This window comes from Mustela putorius, unplaced genomic scaffold, assembly GCF_011764305.1.
Source record: "Mustela putorius furo isolate JIRA1106 unplaced genomic scaffold, ASM1176430v1.1 tig00000129_pilon_pilon_pilon, whole genome shotgun sequence".
Taxonomy (NCBI): domain Eukaryota; kingdom Metazoa; phylum Chordata; class Mammalia; order Carnivora; family Mustelidae; genus Mustela; species Mustela putorius.
This window is the reverse complement of record NW_025421290.1, coordinates 45,393,999-45,418,473: the sequence shown is the minus strand read 5'-3', so window position 1 is coordinate 45,418,473 and position 24,475 is coordinate 45,393,999. Positions and strand designations below refer to the sequence as shown.

Sequence of the window (24,475 nt, the reverse complement as noted above, 5' to 3'; positions counted from 1 at the left end):
TGGGGACTCTGGGAGCGTGGAGAAGGCCTGATTCCAGAAAGGGTCCCCGGGCCTGGAGGGAGCTGGAAAGGCCCCGGAGCCAGCAGGGGACTCGTGCTTAGGAAATGAACGACCCAAGACGCCGTTCATGTTGTGATCCTCTCAGGAACGCCGGAAACTTGAGTGAACTGAGACGCGGAGCGGTTTTCGGTCTGCCCTTCCTGTGAAGGTGGTTTGCTCCTCTTTCCGTTTCCTTTTCTCTCCACCCCTTTCCACCCCCACACCCCCCCCCCCTCCCTGTGTCTCCACACCCGGCAAACAGCCAGGACGTGCCACTCAGCTTCTCCTCCGCGGCCGCTTGTCTTCCAGGTCCTCCTCCAGGCAGCTTCTTCCCACCGCCCCCCCCCCAACCTCCCAGAGAGAGAAGCTGTCTTTGGCCACCCACCTTGACCGAGAGAAATACCAAGTTTTTAACCTCCCACCAGCACCAAAAGTTCTGGTTTTTTTTTTTTTCTGGACTGTGCATGGAGCTCAGGAACCAGGACAGAAGTGGGGACGGAGGACGGGGACGGGGTTTTGTGTGTTCCCCCGAGAATAACTCACATCAGAGTCAAGCAAGGTTTCAAAGTGGGGCCTGACTCTGTCCGCTGGGCTTCCAGCAGCCTTGTCCACTGTCCAGGACCCGGGGGGCCTGGCCCGGGTCAGGCCATCCTGGCACCAGCTCTGGCCACTGGTGCAGAAAGTCACCCCAACAATGAGGCTCGGTCCCTTTGTTTCCCTCCCCCCCTCCCTCTCTCTCTCTCCCACCCCCTCCGCTCCCTCTCTCTCCCTCTCCCTCTCTCTCTCCTTCCTGCGAATGCCACGTCCCACTGTGCCGGGTACGGCCGCCACCCTCGCTGTCAGGCCGTTTCGCGGTGGTACTGCGGCGCCGTGGAGAGGAGCTAATTGGATTTGTTGTCACCTCCGGAAGCTGCCAGGAGCTCACGTCTGCTCTGGTTACAGATGAAGACATCACGGTGACAGGCTCAGAGACAGCTCAGCTGGCATCCCAAGGCCACTAATAGAGCCATGTTGATTTAATGTCCGAGTGGAGAGGTGCAGACAAGCTGTTCAAGTTTTCCCTTCCAAACAAAGCAGGGATATACCATCCGTCATCTGTGGATCAGTAAATAAGCATCCGTGGGCCTCCAGGAGCTCTTAACCGTTGCCACAAAAGAATGACAAACTCTTTTAAACGGGAAGACGAGACTTTGAAACGGAGCGTCTCTCTGGTTTATGCTGCCCTCAGGGAGCTCGGCTAATTCCGCCAAACATAAATTTTACTTAACTATGTAATTATGAATGAATCCTATTAGCCTTAAAATCGCCCACTCACTCGCTAAAGGTGCGCCCCTGTCGGGGCGGCCTCCGGCGTGGGGGGCGGGGAAGGGGACGTGGAGAGGCCCCGGCAAAGAAGAGACCTATTTATCTCCAGCGAAACCCTTCGTCCATGCTGTAGGCATTTAGTGAGCACCTACTGGGCACCAGGGACTGGGGAAGCGAGACACGGCCCCTGCCTTCCAGAAGCTCACACACAGGTGCGGTGTAGACACGTAGAGAGTTGGTCACAGCCCCGAGCGATAGGTGCTACCCAGGAGGCGAGTGACACTGAGGAGGGGCCCCCACTCACTTCGAGGGTCTGGATTCAGTTCCCAGTAGAAGCACCCAAGCCCAGGCTCTGCTGTCAGAGGAGATGGGGTAGCCTCTAGGGAGGCAGTCCTTTCCTCCAGACCACCGATGACCCGTAGTCCCCTTGGACCTCCAGAGGCCTCAGGTTTCAGAGCAGTGGACAGGTCTCATGGGGTGACGGGGGGCTGGCCCTGGAGTGCTGAGAGCTCCAGGACAGGAGCCTGGGGAGGACCCGTCCCAGAGCACATGTGCCCACCAGCATGTCATCCCCGGGCTGCCCTCTGACCCCCCCCCCAGCAGCTCCCCAGCATCCAAATGAGCCCTCCTGAGAGCATTCTCCTCTTCGACTGTGAGCACGCCAGGCCCTGACTACGCGTGGACCGTCCTCAGCAAGGAGGCCCGAGGAGGGGAATCTGGAAGGTACTGAAATCAAAGCGGATGCTTCCCGCCAACCGGACATCACCTCTGGCCCAAGCATCCAAATGCCGAGCCCCAGGCCCCTCACCTTGTCCCTATCCCCATGTCTCTCCTTAGGGCCTCGCCCTACGTGCCTCTGTCTTCTTTGGCCCTGATCCCTAATGGCCCACAAGAACAGTGTCAGAAGGGGCCGACAGCTCAACAGAATGGCCTCGGGGCCATTCCCTCCAGGAGAACCATCATGGGATGACGTCTGTCCCACAACAAGGAAGCAAACCCGAACAGGGGACCGAGAACTAATCTCAGAAGAGGGCGTTGAGTCCCTGCCTCTTGACAAAGACCTCCCAGCCTCTCCACGGAGTGGTCCCCACCACCTCCAACCACCCCACGGTGATAGAAGAGCGGCCCGAGCTCCCTACGTCTTCAGTCTGCAGCTGGGAGGGAACTCAAAGTGTTGTCAAGTTCGGTGGGGAAGGGGCCAGGAAGTCACCCGCACAGTCCCCAAGGCCCTTCCAACACAGCACGTGGTGCCTGGACAGAGCTGCCCCAGGAGAGGCAGCCTGGTGACATTAACTTGTCCCCCGTGGCGCAGTCCTTGGGGAGAATAGTGGGGAAGGGAAGGAGACAGAGACAGCGAGACAAAGACCCGGACCTACAGGAAAGCTTATAACTCACCGAAGAGAAGGAAATCCCTCACTAAGGAACAACTAATACGCTCAGCAACTCAGCCAAACACAAGCAGAGAAGCGAGATAATCCAACAACAGGGAGAGATGGAAAGGGCTATTGCTCAGCTCTTAGGGGAAAGACTGAAGCAGAAACATGGCTACAGAGTAATTAACTTTCAGACGAGGAGCAGAAGATGCTTCAAACCCAAGCTGGTGCCATCATGGAAAAGCTTGAATAAAGTCAGTGAATGCCGATGGAATCAGAAGATGGAAATAACTAGAAATAAGTTAATATCGAAAGCGGATGAAGATGGTAAAATGTAGGCAATGTGTGTCCCTGAAGTAAAGAATCCGACAAGCGAACTGAAGATGCATTTAAAGAAATAATACAAGAAAATTTCTCATAAATGGGAAATTACCCATAAATGGATTTTTCAACAGATCACAAAAATATATATACAGTGTTTCAGAAAAGCTTAACTTAGAGCCATCAACATAGAAACATTGCATGATTAAAGCCTTGGAATACCAGGGATAAAAATGGGCTCTTTGGAGACCAAGACAGAAAAGGCAAATCACCCACCAGGAGAAAAATACCTAGTTGGCCAAAGATCTACCAGCAGCCATGTTCAACGTCAGGGAGCACCAGGCCACCAACTCAGGAGTTCTAGAAACACGAAGAGGATTATAGCCTGAAAAGATGCTATTTGAGTATAATGTAAACCATAGCTATTCCCAAACACGACAAAACCCTGGGAATGTGACTTGTGTAGATAAGTCCGTGGAAGGAAGAAGTATGGAGAGACACCCGTGGCACCCATGGCAGGGGTGGGACCCATTTAAATATAGAACTGAAATTCAGCAATTGGGGAATTACGATTTTAAAAGAGATTTAGAATTATAAATACAGAACTGGAAGTAGAGATTGGAGGTGGCGTGAGAGTCAGCCTCGGAGTGGGGGTCTGATTGATGGAAGCACAGAGGGGCGCGCAGCTAAGCAGGAAAGGTTCAGGACCTTATTCAGTTCAGGACCCTCACCCAAATGATGGTACCAGAACAAAATACCTATACACCCCCAAGAACAAAGAAAACAGTGGATGAGACACATCAACAAAATTTTGGAAGATGGACAGTTCATGGGCCAGTGGTAATTGACTTAGCACACCAGAGAGCTCAAAATTAGTGGATTTCAAGGGGGCGGGAGGGGTCAACGAGAAACAAACAGGCTCCCCCTACAGAAACCCCGCCAGGCTCCGGAGCCAGAAGGACCAAGGACGTCTGAAGGCTGGAGGATAAGACGGGACTAAAGACAGGAGGACTGGTGGGGAGTTGGCAGAAGGACAGTGAGACCAGCAGATGGGGGGAGCAGCTGTCCTGGCTGCCTGGACCTGAGGGGTCCCCTTGGGATGTTGGGGCTTCAGGCCGTAGGCAAACCAGTTGGTCGTCCTACCCCAGGTCTCCTCTCCGTGGCCCCCATCCCTGCCTCACTGTGCTCCTATGAACCCGTCCCTCCCACCCCAGGAGAAAGATAGGAAGAAGGTTCACTGTGTGGTAAAAATGAACCAGGTTGTATATTGAACAACACCGGGCACAGTGAGGACCCCACTAAAAATGGGGGCTAGAGAGTACGGTGGGATCCACAGCCCCCCTTCCTCCCTTGGTAGAATCTCGGCAGCAGCGCTCAGACCCCAGCCCTGCTCTACACACAGGCCAGCTCCCCAGGAGATTGGGAGACACCCCCCTTTGAGGAGACCGTCCAGCAGAACCTGACCCGGAGGCCCACCACCCATCCTCCAGGGAGAAGCCCCAGCCCGCCGACCCCGCCCCTGCACCCAGAGCCTCGCTCTCAAACACAGACGGACGCTGAGAAGTGCCACCCTTGGGCGAGCGCCAGGCCGGAGAAGAGCCTTCAACAGAAAGGTAGAAATAGAGAAAAAACTATTTACAGAAACAGCAGCGGAAACCATGTGTTGAATCAAGCTGGTTGCCAGCACCACAATAAAAGGAACAACCTGGGAACAAGACAGGGACTTAGAGGTGGAAGATCCGGCTGAAGAGATGCTACACTCGGTCGCTCGCCCGGAAGACACAGTCGAGGAAACCTCGGCGACAAGGGAAACTTGAGAAGTGGAGGGAGTTCCGGACACATCGGCTTTGCCGGAGCCGTAACGGGAGCTGCCTTCCTCCTCTTTGTCATTTGGTGTGTTTTCCAAATTTCCCACTATGGACACATATGAGTTTTATAGTCGGAAGAAAAAATGTATAAAGAAGCCACAGTCAAAAGCCAGTGATCACGCAATGGGTGGCATGCTGGGAGCTTGCTTGGGGAGGGGGGCCGGCAGGGGCTGGGGTGGGGATCCCTGCATCCACGGGAAGCACGGGAGAGGGCTCCCCGAAGCTTGCCGACGCCCTCCAGCCCAGGGCTGAGCCTCCGGGAGGCTGGGGAGGTCGGGCACCGACAGGAGAGCTTGAGGAGGTCACTTTTCTCCGTGGGCTCAGAGGACCAAGCAAGATGTGTGCTCGGGAGCCACCTGCTGAGTGGGAAGGACGGGCAGCCATGCCTTCGGGTCAGTGCGGAAGGGTAGCATCTCACGCCACACAAGGAGACTTCTGTCCCCGACCTCATCCAACAGGGATTAACCAAACACCTCTCCGTGCCAATCCCAAGGAGGAGGCTGGGCAGACCCCATTCCAAGTCCAGGACGCCCTAACTCACCGGCATTGAGCGGAGGCTGAAGGGGCCCAGGAAAGAAGAGGCGGGGCCTTCGGCTCCCCTGACGGTTCCTTTAGGCCAGCGGGTATCTTAAAAACAACTGCCAAGGTGCAAGGCAGCAGTGACCTTGGCTGCCATGAGTCGCCGTGCCCATGCAAGATGATGCTAGAGCCTGTAGGAGGCGCCTTCGTGGTTCTCAGAGCACCCGGAGGCCAGTCATCCTCTCTTCTCTCCCCTCCAACGTCCACCAGTCAATAAGGAAACTGAGGCTCAGAGAGGGGAAGCCACCGGCCCGGGAGGCCCAGCTATGAAGGAAGTACGGACTCCTCACCCGGGCCAGCCACGTCCCACCTGCCGGGCTCCAAGCTTCCCGCGCCACCGCATTCCCTCCAGGACCTCACCAATGACCCGCGGAAGCTGCGGGTGAAGAGGACAGTAGACGTTCGTCTGGAAACGCCCAGACTTTCACCTGTCACCAGGGATAAAGGGGGACACCATGTCCCTTCTTCTTCCCTGTCTCACGGCTTCCCGGGCTCCGAGTGCCCACCCGGCCTGACCCCCACCACCCAGCCCCACAGCATCCGTGGAACCACTGAAGCCAGAAGTGAGGAGGCCACGCTGTCTCCATCCAGGGCTTTCTGCTCGATTTCAGCCAGGTGCCTCTGAGCAGAGAAGCAGGACCCCTCCTGCCTTGAGGATCTGCAAGACGGAAGCAGGGTCCCAGACGCAAGCGTCCGTCTTTCGAGCAGAATGCAAATGTGCCCTTAACACATCCCGTGTTTCCTTGACCCGGGCTGGAATCAGAGTGCCCGGTGGGTCCCGAGGGTCTCACCTGTGGAGCGCTTTTCTCAATTAGAAGAAAACCGCTGCGGACGGACCTCGTTTTCAGGTGTGCCGATGTACCAGAGCGGCCCGACGGCTCCTGCAACCCCACCGTCGAGGGCCGGCCCCGTCTCCTGCCGACGCACTCTTTGAACTTGATGGCCCAGTAGTCCTGAGCAGCCACGTTCTCTCCCTTCTCTGGACTTTCTCCTGAGGGTCTCTCGACCCCAAGTTCTCTCCTCCAAGAAGCCTTGTTGGAGGACCAGAGAGGGTGGGGGTACCTTGCCATGGCCCCTGAGCACCTCCTTGTCCCCCTGTGCTGGGCCTCCTGGACCAGCCTGGGAGCTCCATGGGGGCAGCGATGGGTCTTCGTTCCTTCTGGAATTCCAGAGCTCCACACAGTGCCTGGTGGGGAAGAGCAGCGGTGAAGATGGGGTGAACGAGGGGCACCCCAGCCAGCCCTCTCTCCGCTTCCCTGAGAGGTCAGTGACGGGGACTCCAGAACTGTCTGGCCTCCTCAATAGTCCTGCTGTCAGGGAGACACTTAGACCTCAGGATCTTCCTCTACCTCACATTGCAGGTCCTAGCTAGAGCACCAGAGCCCATTCCCGAGGAGACCGCACGCACCCCACTCTCTGTGGGAATGTGAGTGCCGGCCGATTCGCCTGATGGCTCTCTCCACCCTGACCAGCATCGCCAAGTGTCCCCCACAGCACCCTCTCCCATGGGGTTCAGTGAGCACAGACACCCCAAGAAGAAAGAGTTCAATTGGTTCCTGGAGGAGAGGGGTCAGCTCAGACTCTCTCTAGTTAACAAGACACCTGAGAGGTTCTCTGGGTCCAGGTCTCCAGAGGGAGGGAAGGGTGGGGACAGGCAGAAAGAGGGGGTCCAAGACACGTGCAGCGGGACCTACTGGTCTCCCCTCGTGGACGTCTGTCTTCATTGTCGCAGCTCCTGGTGTCCTCTCAACAGCTCCGTGGCCACCAAGAAAGCTCTGACTTCTTGGAGCCTCGTCTTTTCTCATGAGGAAGTCATCTTGTGTTCAGGCTGCCCGGCCCGTGGAAAGAACACAGCTAAAGCCGCTCTGTGCCCAGCCAACCGCCTCCCCATCTTCTGCCTCCCTGAAGGCAGCTTTTGTCTCAAGCCTTTCCTGACCGTGGCTCCCTCTCTCCTTGATCGTGTCCCAGTCCTCTGAGAGGGGCCAAGCCTGGGCCACAGCTACCCCCTCACACGCTCCAGTCTCTCCCTGACATGGACCTGTGGCTGTCCTCCCCGCCCCGGGGCGCCGCGTGCACACAAAGCCTGATGGCAGGCTCACGGAGGAGCAATGGTCACAGTCCAAGTGAGAACCAAGCCATGGCCCCTGCTGGTCCCTGTGAGCTCCTGGGCCCCTCACAGCCTCTCCTCTACACACCCCCCATCCCCAGGGAGGGACCACAGACTTGCCAGACCGGTCCTCGAATGGCACCGGACACATCGGGTCCTTTCATCCCGCGTGGCTTCTGAAGCACGATCGAGCAAGATGCAGAAGGAGGAAGGTTCTCTCCTCAGGGCGGCCCTCCCAGGATCACGGGTCTTCGTGGTGGCACCAACCCCACCGTGGCTGGCTTCGAGGCCTCGTTAACAGAACGGAAACCTCCCCCCACCCTCCTAGGGGTGCTGATCACCGTCAGAGCTTCCTGGGCCAGGCCAGGGGTGACCACCATGGTGCTGGTCCGTGCTCCCGGGACTGACCTACAAGGGGCCCAGGGCGGACACAGCCCACATAATTGTTCCCGTGTGAGGGCTTTAAAGGAAAATACCAGAAGTTCTGGTCTGGAGGAGCCAGGGAAGGGTGCTCAGTGCAGGGGACAGTTAGAGGCACGGACTGCACTGGGCCCCCTAGGAGCAGCCAGAGGGTAGGGCAGGGCAATGAAGGGAGCTTTCCAGGCAGAGGCAGGACGCGCTGGTGTTCTCGGGTGGAGACAGCTTGCCCCAGAAGGAAAGAAACTGCACCCTGGAGGTGTCCTGCGGGGGAGACGCAGGAGCCCAGACTGGGCTGGAGAGACAACTCCCCGTGCTTTGCACCAGGCAGATGGCTGCGGTCACAGCTCGCCCCAGAAGCCCCCATACTCACCCTGAAAAGACAGTGCCCGAGTGGGAAAGTCTGGGTGACCAAGTGACCCTCACTCTGATCCCTGACCTTCTGACCTTGCGCTTGGAGGTCTCTTGCCTGCCTCCCGCTGCCTCAGCAAGGGACCCTGGAAGACTTCCTTCCTTCCCCTGCTTCCCGGATCACACCTGAATCTGCCATAACTTTCCCCAAAGCTCTAACTAACCCCTAAGGGAGGACAGGAGGGGAAAAAAAACATCAGAGTCCAAAGGGCAGGAATTTGGGTCCATCCAACACAGGGCAGGGTCCTGACCCCAGGGGGTCGGCTGCACCCCATGTTCTCCGCCGCCCTCGTCTGAGAGTCATTGGGAGGTCCTACCTGCTCCTGTCCCTGGCTGGGAGGCTCCGAGGCCAAGGAGCTTGCAGCCCATGGAAGGCGGAGACCCCCAGCAACTGAGAGGTGCCGGGACAGCAGCTGGCCTGGAGGGAGGGCCAAGAGAGTCCCCAGAGGAGGCGTGCCTGAGCAGAGTGCTTACAAGCGAGTGGGGGCAGGAGGGAGGGGGTTCTGGGGAGCCCTGACTCTGCTCGGGGCAGGAGACGGATGTCCCCACTCCACACTCAGGCAGGGAGAGTGAATTCCTCCCTCTCCTGCCTTTCTGTTCTACTCAGGACCCCCAACAGACAGTGTGAGGCCCACCCACATGGGGAGGCCACCTGCTGTCCTCAGCCCATCAGGTCTCTTGCTGACGTCATCCGGCCGCACACTCACGGGCACGCAGAAATGATGATGAATCTGGGCACCTCGGTCCCAGTCAGGTGGACGTAAAAGAACCGTCACACGTGTGAGCAAGAATGACTTAACCAGCCAGAGCGCGCGTCGGCCGGTGAGCAGATGAACGGAATGTGGTAGAGATAGACAGCGGAATATCACTCGGCCATGAAAAATGGGGAATCTTGGTCTTTGCAACGATATGGGGAGAACTTAAGGGCACTTTCCCAAGTGGAATTCCTTGGAATTCTGTTGTGTGTCAGAAAAAGGCCAATACGGCTGTATGGTCTCATTAAATGTGGAATCTTAAAAATAAAAGCAAAAACAAGAAACAGAATTTATAGGCACAGATCAGCCGTTGCCAGAGGTGGGAGTTAGGGGTGAGCCAAATGGTTTGCGGTGGGTGGGGGGGGGGGGAGTCCAAAGGTGCTAACTTGCAATTATAAAACAAAGAAGCCATGAGGATGTCAGGCACGGCATGGTGAAGACAGCCTACAGGACCGGTTTGCATGTTTGGAAGTTGCGAAGGGAGTGTGTCTCATCATAAGGGAAGTGGTGTAACTCTGTGAGCTGACGGACATTAGCAACTTAGAGTGGTGACCATTTCACACGACATCCAAATATCGAAGCACTGCGTCGTACACCCAAAATAATATGTTATGTTGTGTGTCAATTACATCTCAATTTTAAAAAGAAAGACTTGCCCTGCTTCCTACAGCTTATAGAATAGTGCGGAGAGACAGACGATATGGAAACAAACAAGCAAGATCGTTTCAAATCGGGGTAAGTGGTTTGGAAAAGGTAAAACAAATATGGTCACTAGACAGTGGGTGGGGTGGGGGTGGGGGTCAGGAGTGACAGAAGCCAGGGTGGCCGCGGAGGCTCTCTCCGAGGTCATATTCAGGACTCGGGAAGGATGAGACAGAGCTGGCAGCTGGAATGGGGGAAGGAGGCACCATGAAGAGAAAAAAGCATAGACAGAGGTCCTGAGGCAGGACTGTGCCCGGCTTGTCTGAGAAGAAGACAACAGAGCTGGGAACATGAGACTGAGGGAGGGAGTTGGAGCTGGCAGGAGTCACATTCGTCAGGGCCCTGCACCAGCGCATCAGTCACTGACATTAACGAATAAAACCCCCCAAGCTTGGTGACTTAAAACAACAGCCATCATGGATTTTGCTCGGGGATGAGAGGCTTGACCAGGGCTCGTAGGGAAGGCCTGTCTTGGCTCCGCGAGCAGGCGGTTTAGAGAGCTCACCACCAAGACAGCTCCCCAGGCTGGCCTCCGCCGTGCCTCCGCCGTGCTTTGCCACGGGAGCCTTTCCCCAGGCTGCTCGTCTTCCTCCCGGGGTGGTGGCTGCAATTGCTCCGTGAGCAGCTCAAGAAAGCCAAGCGGAAACCATGTCCCCTGGTACACAGCCCAGCCCCGGATGGAGGGTCTTTTCTGCCATAGTCCAGAGTCCACCCAAACGGACAGAGGTCCTGCCTCTCGGGAGAGAAGGGTCAGGTCACCTTGGAAGAAGTGTGGGGAGTGTGGGGAGGGCAGTGTGGGGAGGGCAGGACGGTTACGGTCACGTCGGGGAAATGCCAGCTCCCGCACGTGGGCAGGGAGTCTGGGTCTTACTGTGTGGGATGACAATATGACTGGGTTGACATTTTTTTATTATTTTCCTTATTTATTTGAGAGAGAGAGAGAGCAAGCGCGAGTAGGGGTAGAAGCAGGCTCCCCCCTGAGCAGGGAGCCTGACCCAGAGCTCAATCCCAGGGCCCTGAGATCAAGACCTGAGCAGAAGGCAGACGCTTCACGGACGGAGCCACCCAGGCGCCCCAGGATTTGCATTTCTGGAAGAGCCTGTGAGCTGCTGGGGAACAGTGGGTTGGAGGAGCTGCCCGGAATCAACCAGGCTATAGTCGTAGTTCAGTAAGGGACACGGAGGGCTCTGCCCCAGTGTAAGCAGTGGGGACGGGGCACCCCAGCGAATGCACACAGTCCTATTTACTGGCTCATACACTGACCTGACCCTCGCAGGTCAAGGAGGGCCACACATGATGTGTTTGGGGGTCTCGACTTTATCGTGGGGCAGCATGGACCTGCTGAGGGATCCCAGGCCAGGAAGTCATGTGATCAGGAGTGTGTTTCAAAGGGAACCCTGAGAGAATACAGGATTTAGGACAAAACAATCTGACCTGTGTCGTAATGGCCGAGAGAACCCGGTACCCGGATGTCTCATGTTGTTCCATAAATTCACCAACGGTGAGTGGGCCACCCACTGTTTCAAGCCCTATACCTGTCAGGGGGGCTTTCTCTGGGAATCCATGGAGCATTGGGATTCTGTTGCCTTCTTGCCTCTCGGGGGGACATGCCTGTGGTTTCTGCCCGCCCAGCGCTCCTCGTCTTTGTAGCAGTCAGCTTTCACTGGGCGGTGCTGCCGGAACGACCAGTCCCCTGATCTCGGGGACTTAAACCACAAACAGTCATTTCTCCCCTTTATTTCACAGCCTTCAGGTGGGCTGCACTGGGCTCCGCGTCTCTTTCTTATTTCTGCTCTGCGTGTCTTCTTTATTTTTGGATCCGGCCTCTATTTCGGACGGCCCCTACCAAAGGCAGAGGGAAAAGAAGAAGGAGCCGGCAGAAATCCGTAAGGGGAAAACTCTCAGTGCTTCCGCTCCGGCGCGGCAAGCGTCCCAGCTGCTCACGTGGCATCCACCAGAGCCAGTGCCACGCCCGGGCTCGAGGTCGGGGGACGGGAGGCACGGCCAGCATGTGGCGGAGGAGGAGAGGAGAGGGTGGTGAGGGCTGGGGGCGGTGCGGGAAGATTCCACCCTCTTCACCTGGCAATGCCTGCGTCGTCGTTCACCGCGGATTCGAGGATGGGCACAGGACCCGCGTCAGGCCGACACTGAGTCAATGACATTCGTTCCCAAGCCTCTCGTTTAGGCTGAAGAGAAAGAGCAGGACTCACTCCTGTTGGCGCTGCTCAGACGGCGGGTGGGAGCCTGGAGCTCGCGGCACGGGTCTTGGCCCCCATGAAGACAACATGCGTGAAGGTGGGGCTCTCCCAGAGCCCAGAGGAGGCGGGGTCCCGACCTCACTTGGGGGCCTTGCGGCCACCTGCGGAGGAAGCCACCCTCGGTCTGTCTGATCACGGGAACGTGCTCCAGCGTTTGAGCGGGGTTCTGTCGCTCGCCACCGCGAGTCCCCATGAAGAGCGCCGTCTATGCAGACCCTGTCTTCCACGACAACAGCTGAACTTGCCCAGGAGTGCGCCTCGCATCCCTAACATGAACTCCTCAAGGATAGAGACCCACGGTGCGTCTTTTCAGTCACCCTGAGTGGCTAACCCACAGCTAAGCACACGTTGGGAAGAGAAGCATTTACGGAGCACGTACTCTTGGGCCAGGCACTTTGAAGTGACACAGAGCATCCCAACCTTTAGGGAAACCTGGAAGGTAAACGTTCCTGTTGAGATTCAGACTGGTTAAACTCTGTCCTTGCCACTCTCAGGAACAGAGCCGCTGGGGGTGCGTCTCCTGGGGTTCCCTTCCTCCCCCTCGTGCTCCAGCTCGGGGTTCTGGCTTCCATAAAGGGGAACCGTCCTTCCTCCCAGGCTGACCTGTTGTGACCAGAGGCGATGAGGAGACCAGGCAAGGCCAGTCCGGACTCTGTGAGCAGCAGGTGAGCCTCTTTGCCTTGGCTCAGAACCCTGGAGCTTCCATCCCAACACCCAGCCCTGGCTTGCCGCCTTAACCAGAGACCCATGGTCCTCAGAAACAGGCACGAAAGGCTGTATGCACTCAGTGCAACCACTTTTAAAACCAGCCCATCTTCAGGTCAGCCTTCTGCACCTCATCTCAAAGGTCTACGGGGCTGAACCAACCTCTGGTCCAAGTTCTCAGCCCAGGCCACGCCCCCAGCCCGCTCTTCCTAGGCTGTCTCCAGTCCTCTGCCTTCCTCGAACTCCCTGTCCCCAGCATCCAACCCTCCTACCCTGAGATTATTAAATATAACTCCCATTTGCAGGAAATATGCAAAAACTGTTTATCTTTGGAAACTAAAATATATGAAACTGAGTCATCAGGCAAATTATATGCATCCGTAAGTGATAAATGCTCAGGGCCAGCAATCCTGAAATAGTGCATGAAAGCCTTTTTGCTACTCCTCATTCTGCCTACAGAGCACTTTTGAGCATAGTTCATCCCTGGCAATACAAAGCCACGGCCCACGGAGCCTTTCATGTGGCTTCTGCCCTCTCGGAGGGGTGGGGGGTGGGGGCTCCCGGGGCAGGGAAAGCCCATGGACCACGGTCCCAGCACCTCCATCTTTGGACAAGATGTCAGGATATCTCTTCATTCCAGCTGCAACTCCAAGACCCTTGCAGCCTGGCCCCGTGGGACTAGAAAGAAGTCCAGCCGCTGTGTTCCTCCTCTTGACCTTCCCGTGGTTCGCTTGCCCCAGAAGCTGGTCCCCAACCGCAGCTCTGATACGGTACGGCAGCCACGGTCCGCCGCCCAGGGAAGGACCTGACAGCCAGCGCTCACCCTCACGGGGGCCCCGAGAAGGACAACAGTCCCCCGCACCTGCCCTCTGGTGCTGGGTCCTCGCGGGCTCTCTCTCATCCCACAGACACGCACGCCCTGTGCTTCCCTCCCCTCCCCACACGCCTGCTGACCACGCACTCGCCCCCGCAGAAAAACATGAGGTCCCTGGGCTACAGCCTACAGGACGGCAGGAGCCCCAGATTCAGCCCCCAACTCTCCCCGACTGGCCACACGCTCCTTGACCTTCTCCGAGCTATTTCTATTTAGCATCTGAGACCGGCTGATCTCAGACCCCTGTGGTTCCAGGATCAGTTTTCTCCCTCGAACCAGCTGGTTAATCCAGCCTCTGATACAGACGTTCGTTCATTCCTTCAACAAACACCAGCCGGGCATCTGCTGTGTGCTACACGCAGGGCAGGGCCTGGGGCCCGCTGTGGTTGCGGAGAGGTCCACAGGAAGCCACTCACTGTCTAGATCCTGGGGCACTCCCTGGTGAGGTGCAAGTCAACCGGGAGTCCACATCTGTCCCCTCCAGGGCCATGAGCTTCCTTGGCTTGCTTTCTGCGTGGAGGTCATGATTTCAGCGCAGCACAGCGGTGAGGGTCTCTGCAGCACTGGGCTCCCATTCAGAGCACTGCCCCCGCCCCCCCACCACTTCTCTGTGCCTCCATTTTCTCATGCAAAAATGGGACACCTCGGAGCACGTGTGACCACGCAGTGTGTTCTGCACAAAGCTGGAAGTTGCAGAGCGCGGTGGTTGTGGTCAGAGCTGAAAGGAGCCCCTCCTCCCCGCCCCCAGCGCTGGGCCGCCCTGACCACGTCCTGCTGCCCTGGGATGGATCTGGTTCTCCAGCTCAGCAGTGGCCTCTCTCTTACTCTCAGCTGCCAGGCCCTGGGGTGCACTCGTTCGGTGCTCTGCTATCCTCCAAGCCCTCCCTCCCGACTCTGAGTTCTGTCTTTGGCCTTGATCGTCCTCACCTGGGAACAGGGCCTCATCTGATGCCCTTCCCAGCCCCGCCCAGCTCCGGGTCGTACTGTGGAGGGCTTCGTGATGGAAATCTCGTCTTCCGTAAACACAGAAAGCCACTTTCCTACGCAGGATCCGTGGGGATCATCGGGGCTGCCGACGGCAGAAACGTGGCCTCACACACACGAGACACTGAGGTGGCACCAGCTCCACACCCAGTAGGTCCGCGGAACCCCCTCCGTGTCGAGGCGCTCGGGAACCCCAAACTGATCATAGCTCACAAAGCCAAGGCTGGTGGCGCAGGTGGACCCAGAACAAGTCAGAATCTGGCAGCAAGGAGAGACAAGAACAAGAGGCCGGGCGAGCGCCACGAGAGTCCGCCTCACCTGCTCACACCAGAGCTTCGAGTGTGCATGTCTTCATCCGCTGGCGAAGCAGACCGGGCATTCCCCGTGACATTGGGAAAAAGAGTCATAACGACCGGTAACACCCTGACTGGAGGGGATGCGTCAGCCCCAAGGACCCCGGTTCACATCCATCGGCTCAGAAGGAAGCAGCCCTCACCCCACCCCCACCACCTCCCCCACGGCTCCAGTCACCCTCCAGTCCTGGCAGTTGTTGTCCTGGAAGACGTCTAAGACGGTCTCCATGAACCCTTCTCCTCCAGCCTAGGAATTATGACCGACTGGGAAGTGGGGCGGGGAGGGGGCAGTCACCTGGGAGGGCGAGGCCTTCTGGGGTCCCCTCCCCGTCCCCAGCTTGCTCCTGGCATCGGATTCATCCCTCTCAGCGCCAGGTCCCTGACTGAGGTCACTCTCTGTCCCCTGGAGACGGGCTCTCGCCCAGGCCTCGCTGGAACTGTGTCCTCGGGTAGTGAGACGCGCTTGGCTCTCCGGCCGCACACCTGGGCAGGATGCACAGCCCCGCCCTGGCCTAGGACGCATCCCCGCCTGGGCTCCATTACCCAGTGCAGTCCCCGCGCCACGGCCGGGAGCTCCGGCACCTGCCACCTAAGGCCCCCATTCTGCAGCCGTCACCCCGAGAACATGTCCGGGTGCTCCAGGGCCCGGCACCCAGTCAGGACCCAGTCCACGTCGGTTGTCATGGTTACGGAAGCAGCAGCATCCCAAGAGCAAGCGTGAACAGCATCGAGGTGTGCTCCCACCAGGACCTGCTAAAGAGGTGGCCGAGAGTCGGGCGGCAGGAGGCAGGTGGGAGCGGGGACATCAGGTCCCAGGCGCTCCGGCTTTCCGGCCAGAAGAGGACAGGGCACCCTCTGTGGGAACTGCATGTCCCAGCGCTGCGACGGCCGCATCGTGGCTGGTAGCGCAGTGTAGTTGTCTCCTTCTGTCCCCCCGCACAGGGGCCCTGGTCCTGTTCTTCCTGAGCCAGCCCCTCCCCACCATTGCCCAAAACACTCCCTTTCTGCAGTCGGAGCTCTGTTCTTGGGTAAGACAGGCAGTCTGTGCTCCAACACAGGGGGCCTTAGCCACACCCTCACTGTACAGGTGAGCAAACAGACCAGGAGGCCATGGGACCCCTTGGGACCACCCCTTCCCCGTAACACTGCCTAAGTCACACGTGATTGGCAGCTCCCAGGCCCCCCAGGCTCTGGCCCCTGTGGTCCTCTGCTCTCTGCGCTGCGGGAGGATGGGGAGCCAAACCCGGCCCCTCACAAGCCCAAGGGGGTGCAGAGCCTGTAGGGAAAGACATGGCCTTGCCACCTCTCATCCCTCCCCGCCCCAGAGCCCTGGCCTGGGGGCTTTCGGAGCCAACACCCCCTCGCCCAGCCAGTCCTGGGGGTCGGGGGTGGGGGACGGCACAGCAGCACCCCCAGATACACAACACGTGCAGAAGCAGGGAAATGGCTTCCGGGGTGTTGACTGCTCCCTTAGCCGGAAGGAGCAAAGCTGCTTTCAGGAGTCCATAAACTCCTGGCAAAGTTGGGCTTTCCATGGTTTGCTGAACTCCTGAACACAGATGTCCCATTTGTGTTTCATTAGTACATCAGCCGCTCTGCGGCTCTCGACCTCTGCACCAGGCAATAATTACCTGGCTCGGGCCCATCCCCTCACCAGCTGGCTGGGGACCTGCTCTGCCCGACCAGGGCTGTGTCGGCTGTCAGCCCTTTCCAGGCAACTGAACGGCTTCGTCATCACCCCCGTCCCAGCTGGGCCCGTGCTGGGAAGGGGGAGGGGGTCCTGTAGACCTGAGCAGATACCTCCAGAGGGAGAAGAGCCTTCCAGAGCCCAGCCACCTGGGGGGGCAGGCCAGAGGAGGAGGAGGAAGGAGGAGGGAAGCCAGAGAGACTGGGCAGGAAGAAGGCTAGGGGTGGGGTGGGGCGTAGGCGGGGAAGGGGAAGGAGAGGGAGCGGTGACAGACGGATGGAGGCCAGGCCTGGGTGCAGAAGCCTCATCTCTGAGCTGGGCAGGCTCAGGAGGGCCTGGCAGGCAGGGCGCATCCTGGATTCCAGCTTTATGCCTCTTGGCTCTAGCCCATGTCCCCAGCAGCCTCTTGGTCTCAGAGCTGCGGGTGTGCAGGGGGCCTCCCAGAGCAGCCAGATTTCAAGGACAGGGCACTTGGGCGTGGTTAAGGGGGAGACAGGGTTCCCCTCCTCCAGTTCCTCCCCCTCCTCCCCAGGCTCCACTCTGGGGGCTTCCAAATAGCGTCCAAGGAGGAGAAGATGGGGTCTAGACCCTGAGCCCCGCTCGCTGCCTGAGTGACGTGTGATCACTGGGGATTTGCTGAGAAGCTAAAGCAGCTTCAGCTTCGGGCCTCCTCGCCTGCCCAGGCCCCTTCCATGGTCCTGAGACCGATTCAGAACGCATAGTTTTGAGAGAGGACACTCCACGTTGCATAAACTCCAGACCTACACCCCACCCCCGCCCCCACAAAACCTGGAGCTGCCCGGGGTGTAAAGTTTCTACACCTTTTCATCTGCACTGAGGTTTGGGCTCCAGATATGAAAATCGAGAGTAAGTCTCAGGTGGGACTGGCAGAGGCCAAGTCTTCAACTCAGAAAGGCATCAGCTTTGGGCGCAGGATCACCCGGAGAAGGGCAGAGGGCAACAGGCAGGGCCGGCGGTCAGTAAGTGCCTGATGTGCGTATCACCCTGCTGAGCGTTGAAATCTCACCTTCCTCCGTCTTCCCAACCACCGGAGAGAAGCTGTCCTCCCATCTGGCAGGTGAGAAATCTGGGTGCTGAAGGCCGTGAGCGGTCTAGAGCGGAGCCAGGACCCCAGACCAGGCCCGTGCGCTCCGGGGATGAGGCTTGGCCGGCCCAGCGTGGGCTCGAACATTCGCGGGAGCTGGTGGAGGCCCCGGGAACCTGTATGATCCTTTGAAACAGCTGGCATCAATGACCCTGAAACTCTCCTCACCCCCCCGTACGGTGTCCTTCATGACCAGTGACAACCTGTCCGATGTCTCTGGCAGTCTCTTCAGCCTGCTGGAGTCTCTTGTTTTTTTTTTTTTTTACTCTATAAATGTGTGTTTAGAGTCGCCCCTTGAACAACGCAGACATTAGGGGCACCGACCCCTCCTCCCAGTCCGGAATCTGAGTGTAACCATAACTTTGACTCCCCCAAAACTTCAGTACTCATAGCCGACTAATGGCCAGAAGTCTTGCCAACAACGTGAACAGTGGATTAACACACAGTCTGTACGTTACATGTATTAGATACTATATTCTTACAATAAGGTAAACTAGAGAGAAAAGATGTCATTAAGGGCGCCTGGGTGGCTCAGTGGGTTAAGCCGCTGCCTTCGGCTCAGGTCATGATCTCAGGGTCCTGGGATCGAGTCCCGTATCGGGCTCTCTGCTCAGCAGGGAGCCTGCTTCCCTCTCTCTCTCTGCCTGCCTCTCCATCTACTTGTGATTTCTCTCTGTCAAGTAAATAAATAAAATCTTAAAAAAAAAAAAAAAAAGAATCTTTTAAAAAATAAAAAATAAATAAAATTAAATTAAAAAAAAAAAAAAAAGAAAAAGAAAATCACCAGGTGGGGCACCTGGGTGGCTCGGTCGGTTAAGCATCCAATGTGTGGTTTGGGCTCAGATCCTGGTCTCAGGGGCGGGCTCCTTGCTGGGCATGGGTCCTGCTTAGGATCCTCTCTCCCACTCCTTCTGCCCCTCCCTCCGCTCGTGCACATGCTCTCTCTCTCTCTAAATCAACAAATAATAATAATAATAATTAAAAAATAAAAGAAAGAAAATCTTAAGGAAGAAATACAGTCAACAGTGTTGTTGGAAAAAATCCGCGTGTAAGCGAACCACACTGTACAAATCGGTGTTCTTCAAGGGTCAACAGTACAGCCATAAATTCAGAGTTTCTCTTGTGATCTTGCCGCCCTCATACCTCTATCCCCATGAGTCCAGCAGCCCCCAATCCTCCCTCCAGGACACAGACTTCCAAGTGCAAACCCACCACCACCAAGGAGAAGAGACAGAAGGAACGACCTAGCCCACAGGGACAAATTCCATTTGGGGGGCCGCCTCCTGTAATTTGGCTGTGACATCCTGAAGTTCTGGGTTAGGACGGTCCTCTGGGCTTGGCAACCGAGCTGTGTTAGCAATGCCCGCCCCAGACACGGGGAGGGAGAGACGCAGCCGCCCCTGGCAGGGTATCCGTCAGCCCCTGGAAAAGCAGAGACAAACCAGAAGGACAACCTTCCAGCCATAAAAATGAGTTTTGGCTTGAGATCTGTGACCAAACTCCGATGCCCTCTGCTGTCCAGAAGATTGTGCTTCTTCTGCCCTCAAAAGCTGCTGGGATTCTCGGGGCCCTGTTCGTCCCCAGGGGGGCCACGGCCAGAGAGGAGCAATGCGCAGCAGAGATGAAGACAGAGGATCTGCCTTGCAGCCGGGGAGCTGGCCTCAGTGCTGTGTCAGGAAGTCCACCAGCCCACCCCGCCCTAGATCACCCGGGCTCGGCCCCAAGCCCTGCCGGAGGAAGAGCCACGTCCACATCTGTCTCCAACTGCCTGGTCCCCGGGTCATCTCCCATGAGCCCCCTTGGCCCTATGGCATCTCTCTGGGTGTTGAAAGCAGTGCTTCGCTCAATTTCCACAAGAAAATACTCAACGCATGAGGCCTTTGTCCATGTGAGGGGTTCCACCCAAGTCAGGGGCCGCAAGGGATCCCAGGAGCAGAGAAGAAGCCAGGTGTCCTATGGGGGGGCCTCCTGTGCTTGGGGACCACTGTCTTCCCAGGGCTGGGAACAGGTTGAGGCAAAGAGGGTACTCACCTTGGCCACAGAATTGAAGGGGATGTCCCCAAAATCAAGATAAGTAGTATTTTTTTTTAAAGATTTTATTTATTTACTTGAGAGAGAGACAGTGAGAGAGAGCATGAGCGAGGAGAAGGTCAGAGGGAGAAGCAGACTCCCCATGCAGCTGGGAGCCCGATGCGGGACTCGATCCCAGGACTCCGGGATCATGACCTGAGCCGAAGGCAGTCGTCCAACCAACTGAGCCACCCAGGCGTCCCAAGATAAGTAGTATTTTTTTTTTTAAAGATTTTATTTATTTATTTGACAGAGAGAGATCACAAGTAGGCAGAGAGAGAGAGAGAGGAGGAAGCAGGCTCCCTGCTGAGCAGAGAGCCCGATGCGGGACTCGATCCCAGGACCCTGAGATCATGACCTGAGCCGAAGGCAGCGGCTTAACCCACTGAGCCACCCAGGCGCCCGATAAGTAGTATTTTAATGCAAAAAGTATTGGGGAAAAAAATCCATGATGAACAAAAATCAACATTTTAAACAGAGACAGAGTCATGCTTACTGATTTTTCCTTTTGCCTCAAGCGCCAATGGGGTTCTGCATGGTTGATCCTGGCTTTAAAATGTTGATATTTTGTTCATCATGGGTTTTCTCCAGCGATTTTGAGTTTTAAAATAGGGCGTTAAATTACTATTTCTCTTGATTGCTGCTATCTGGGGAGGCGCCCTCGCAGTCTGTGCTTGGGGCGGGGGCTCCTTCCCACCTCCCAGAAGCACCCATACTTTCTTCCTCCCATTTTTGTTTCAGGAGCAGCCGAGAGCCTTCCCGCCCAAATTCTGCTCCATCTCCCAAGACCTGAAATGGCCACATTCTTCTTGCAAACGACCACCCTCTTGAGACAGGACTGAGGGAGTCAATTCCCACAGAGGGTGAGGCTCACCTGCAGGCCACGAGAATCGTTTTCCCAGTTTCTCGGTGGGCAGGAGAGTCCTCACGCTCCCAGAAAAGGCTACGAAGGCAGATGGGTTGGGTGAGCGTCCCGAGAACTGAGCTAAAAAACCAGAGGCCGGGGGCGCCTGGGTGGCTCAGTGGGTTAAAGCCTCTGCCTTCGGCTCAGGTCATGGTCTCAGGGTCCTGGGATCGAGCCCTGCGTCGGGCTCTCTGCTCAGCAGGGAGCCTGCTTCTCTCCCTCTCTCTCTCTGCCTGCCTCTCTGCCTACTTGTGATCTCTGTCTGTCAAATAAATAAATAAAATCTTTAAAAAAAAAAACAAAAACAAAAAAAAAAAACACATTCAGAGGCCGGGGGACAGGAACGTGAGGTCCGGTTTGCATGGCTACAGAGCAGCAGGAAGGGGAGGTCACGTCTCCACAGCCAGGCCTCGGTCAGGGTCCTGACTTTGGACAGAGTCCCTCCGCATTTCAGCTGGGGACTGGCCCCTCTGGGCAGGGTGTTGCAGGGTCCAAGGCTGGTCTGGAGCAGGAAGACAGGTGATGAAGCTCGTCTTGCCTCTGATTCCCTCATGGGTCCCACCGCCCTCCTGCTCTTCCCGCCCCTCCTCGCTGTGTGGGGCAGCCCGAGAGCCCTGGGGAGAGTCCTGGCATAAATGTTTCTGCAGCTTGGGCCCCACAGACCACGGGAAAACAGCAGGCCCCATCTGGCACTGGGAGGACGCTGGCTGGGGCCTGGAGAGGAGCCACCAGGGTCAAAGCCTGCGCGGAGCCAGGCCCAGTGTCTCGAGAAGCACTATTCATTGGCGTGTGCGTGCGAGTACACGGTGTGGACCAGGCACACGGCTGCCTCAGCGTGGGCGTAACCATTCCCTGTTCATAGTAGAGAGAACAGAGCAGGACCCAGGCCAAAGAACCCAGGCTCCAAAGCCATCTGGGCCGGCGCCCACAGAGCAGAAGAAGAGCTGGGGGATCACAGTGTGCTGAAAAAGCGCTAGCCATCCTCCCAGGGGGCGGGTCAAGCTTGAGGTCCCACAGTCCCTCCCAAAGAGGGAGAAGGGGCGTCCATGGTGCCGGGGAGAGGACTTCATGGCCCGCAGGCTTGGGGTGCGGTCTTGTCTCTGCAGCCTGTGAGACGAGCTGTGTGAGATCTCCCTCCGCTCAGAAGCCATTTTCTCAGGTGAACAAAGGGATAGTGAGAATCAGATGACAAGGAGGACCAGGCACCACAGTCCCACTCACGGGCAGAGCAGACCTCACGGGAGGAGCCGTTCGCACGAGATGCTCCTGTTGGAGTCGTTCTGCAATCATGAAATCCTAACCCAGGGCCAACAGTCTTTGACACATGACCCAGAACCAAGAACGTGGCAAGAAAATGGGGCTAGAGAACACGGTGTGCTGACGATGTGGAGAGTCAGAGCAAGGTCACATCCACAAACAAAGCCACCTGTGAGCCTGGGAGGTCCCGGGTTCTGCAACAGCCTGAGCCACTGAAGACATTCCAAACTCTTCTTCACTCACACGGCCGGCTCCTGGACACCCGGGAGACGGGCCCAGGCTCAAGGCACGAACTGGCACAGGACCCGGGAACACGGGCTCCGCCCCTTTCCAGCCCTGCCCTTTGGCGAGGATGTTTCACCAACCTGAGCTGGGTTTTCTCCTCTGCAAAATGAGAATAATGAAATCCATCTTGTAGGACGGTCACAAAGGTTAGGGAAAGGTACATACACAGCTAGAAATGTCGAAGATCAAATAATGCGCACGAGGTTCCACAGCGGGTGGGGGGGCACCAGAGCACAGGCCTCCCTGCTCTGCCCAGGGCCCGGCCGCAAGGACACCCTGCGCTCTGTGGTCTGCCAGTCCTTGCATTTTATTCGTCTGCCCAGACTGAAGTCACAAACGGGTGGTCTAAGAGACGGCTGGTCGTCACAGCATTTAAAATGTTTTATTGCGTTGCCAGCAGGTTTTTTTCTTTTTAAGGGAACTTTCACATAGGAACACGGAGGTCCACCTTCCCCCAAGAAATCACAACCTCGACAATGCAGAGACGGATTCCCACGTGGTGACACCCGGCAGGCCCTGAGAGGCCGCCGCCCACTCTGGGCAGGTCCCAGGCACGATCCTGCCACACCCCACGATCCACAACTGACACCGGGCCTGCTCCCCCCACCCCCTCCCCCGGTTCCCTTTCCCTTCTGGCCCCATGAGCATTTGGACACAGGGAAAGTCGCTTTTTGCCGAAAAAGGCCCTTGCTGCGGAAAAGGAGGGAGGCCTCGCAACACCAGAGCCGACAATGGCAAAGCATCCCTTGAAATGTGTACACAGTGATTAGCAGGCTGGAGACACGATGTACGAAGAAAGATGAACAAGGAAATGTGCCGAGCTTGGCTGAACAGTGCCATGGCCAGAGATGCACTCCGACCGCGGGCCTGGGGAAGGAGCCGAGGCGCTAGAGGAGCCCGAGGGGACAGCTCAGAGACGCAGAAAGTGAGCCACGGAAATTTTCAGCTGAATTATCAGGAAACTCTCCCCGGAGTCGTGAACGTCTGGGCAGAGGGAGGAGTCAGTGTGGAGAGAGAGGGAAATGCCTTTCCTGTTTCTGACTGACAATCCTGGTGGACACCAGGCCATTCTGAGGGCACAGGGCAAGCCAGCTGTCCTGCAGAGAAGCTCCGTGGACTGGAGGAAGTGGCCCCAGCAAGGGTCTGACGAGGCTTCAGGCTTTAGCACCCAAAGGAGGTGGCGAAGTTGGGGTCACCGGGGCCTGGCCTGACGCCAGGATCAAGAAGAGTTAACAAAACACGGCCATGGGATCCTGGTTTTGGAAGAGCAACCCACTGCCGGGGGAGGGGGGGTGTTTTGATCAAGACTCTTTTCAGCTGCAACAAAAACCCAACTTAATCTGGTCCACGTGAAAAGAAAATAATGACTGGCTTCCATAAGTGATCATTTCAGGCGTAGTGCTGCTTCAGGCATGGCTGGATCTAGGGGCTCAGTGGGCGCCATCAGGACCTGGGTCTCTCTCCATCTTTAAGCTCTGCTTTCGTCTCTGGTGGCTTTCTTTTTTTTTTTTTTTTTTTTTTTTTTTTTTTTTTTTATTAGGGGAAAGCGCGAACGCAGTCCCCCCACTACCACAAATTATGCAGTCGAGTTTCCCACATTTGGGGAAATCGCAGGGGTCAGCACATCCGGAGTGCAATGGATAAGCCTCGCCCTGGGAAAACCACCTTCGTGATCATGGTATCTCCCCTGCCAGGTAAGTATTCTGGTGGCTTTCTTGTCAGGCAGACTCTCTCCTGGGTTAGTGAGTTGGGGACCACCAGCTCTGGGCTCAGTGCTTATTGAAACAATGTTGGATCACATGCCCCTCCCCGAAGTAACTGATCAGACTGCTCTGGGCAGGGCGGGTGATGCCAAGACTGGCTATCCGGCACCCTGAACCGGTCACGGTACCAGGATTGGGGTGAAGTCGGCCTCTCTCAATCCGGATGACTGCCCCTGGTGGAGGGATTCTCCATAGGACAATTCATTTCCTTTTCCAGAAGTGGGAGGAACGGACCTGAGAAAGCAGAAGCGCACAGTAGGGCAGCAGGGCACCGAAGGCAGGGGAGAGGATCCACAGCAACGAGGCAGCCTCTAGGGGTCCAGCCAAGCAAAGCCACCACGGGGGCTCCTCGG

The 24,475-nt window shown here is 57.0% G+C and overlaps 1 non-coding gene across 1 annotated transcript; it reads right to left on the bottom strand.

Moving 5' to 3' along the window:
- Positions 1–23,896: 23,896 nt before the first annotated feature.
- LOC123390591 lies at positions 23,897–24,061 on the bottom strand. The gene has a single exon (XR_006605138.1). It is a non-coding gene; the product is annotated as a U1 spliceosomal RNA (small nuclear RNA).
- Positions 24,062–24,475: the final 414 nt, after the last annotated feature.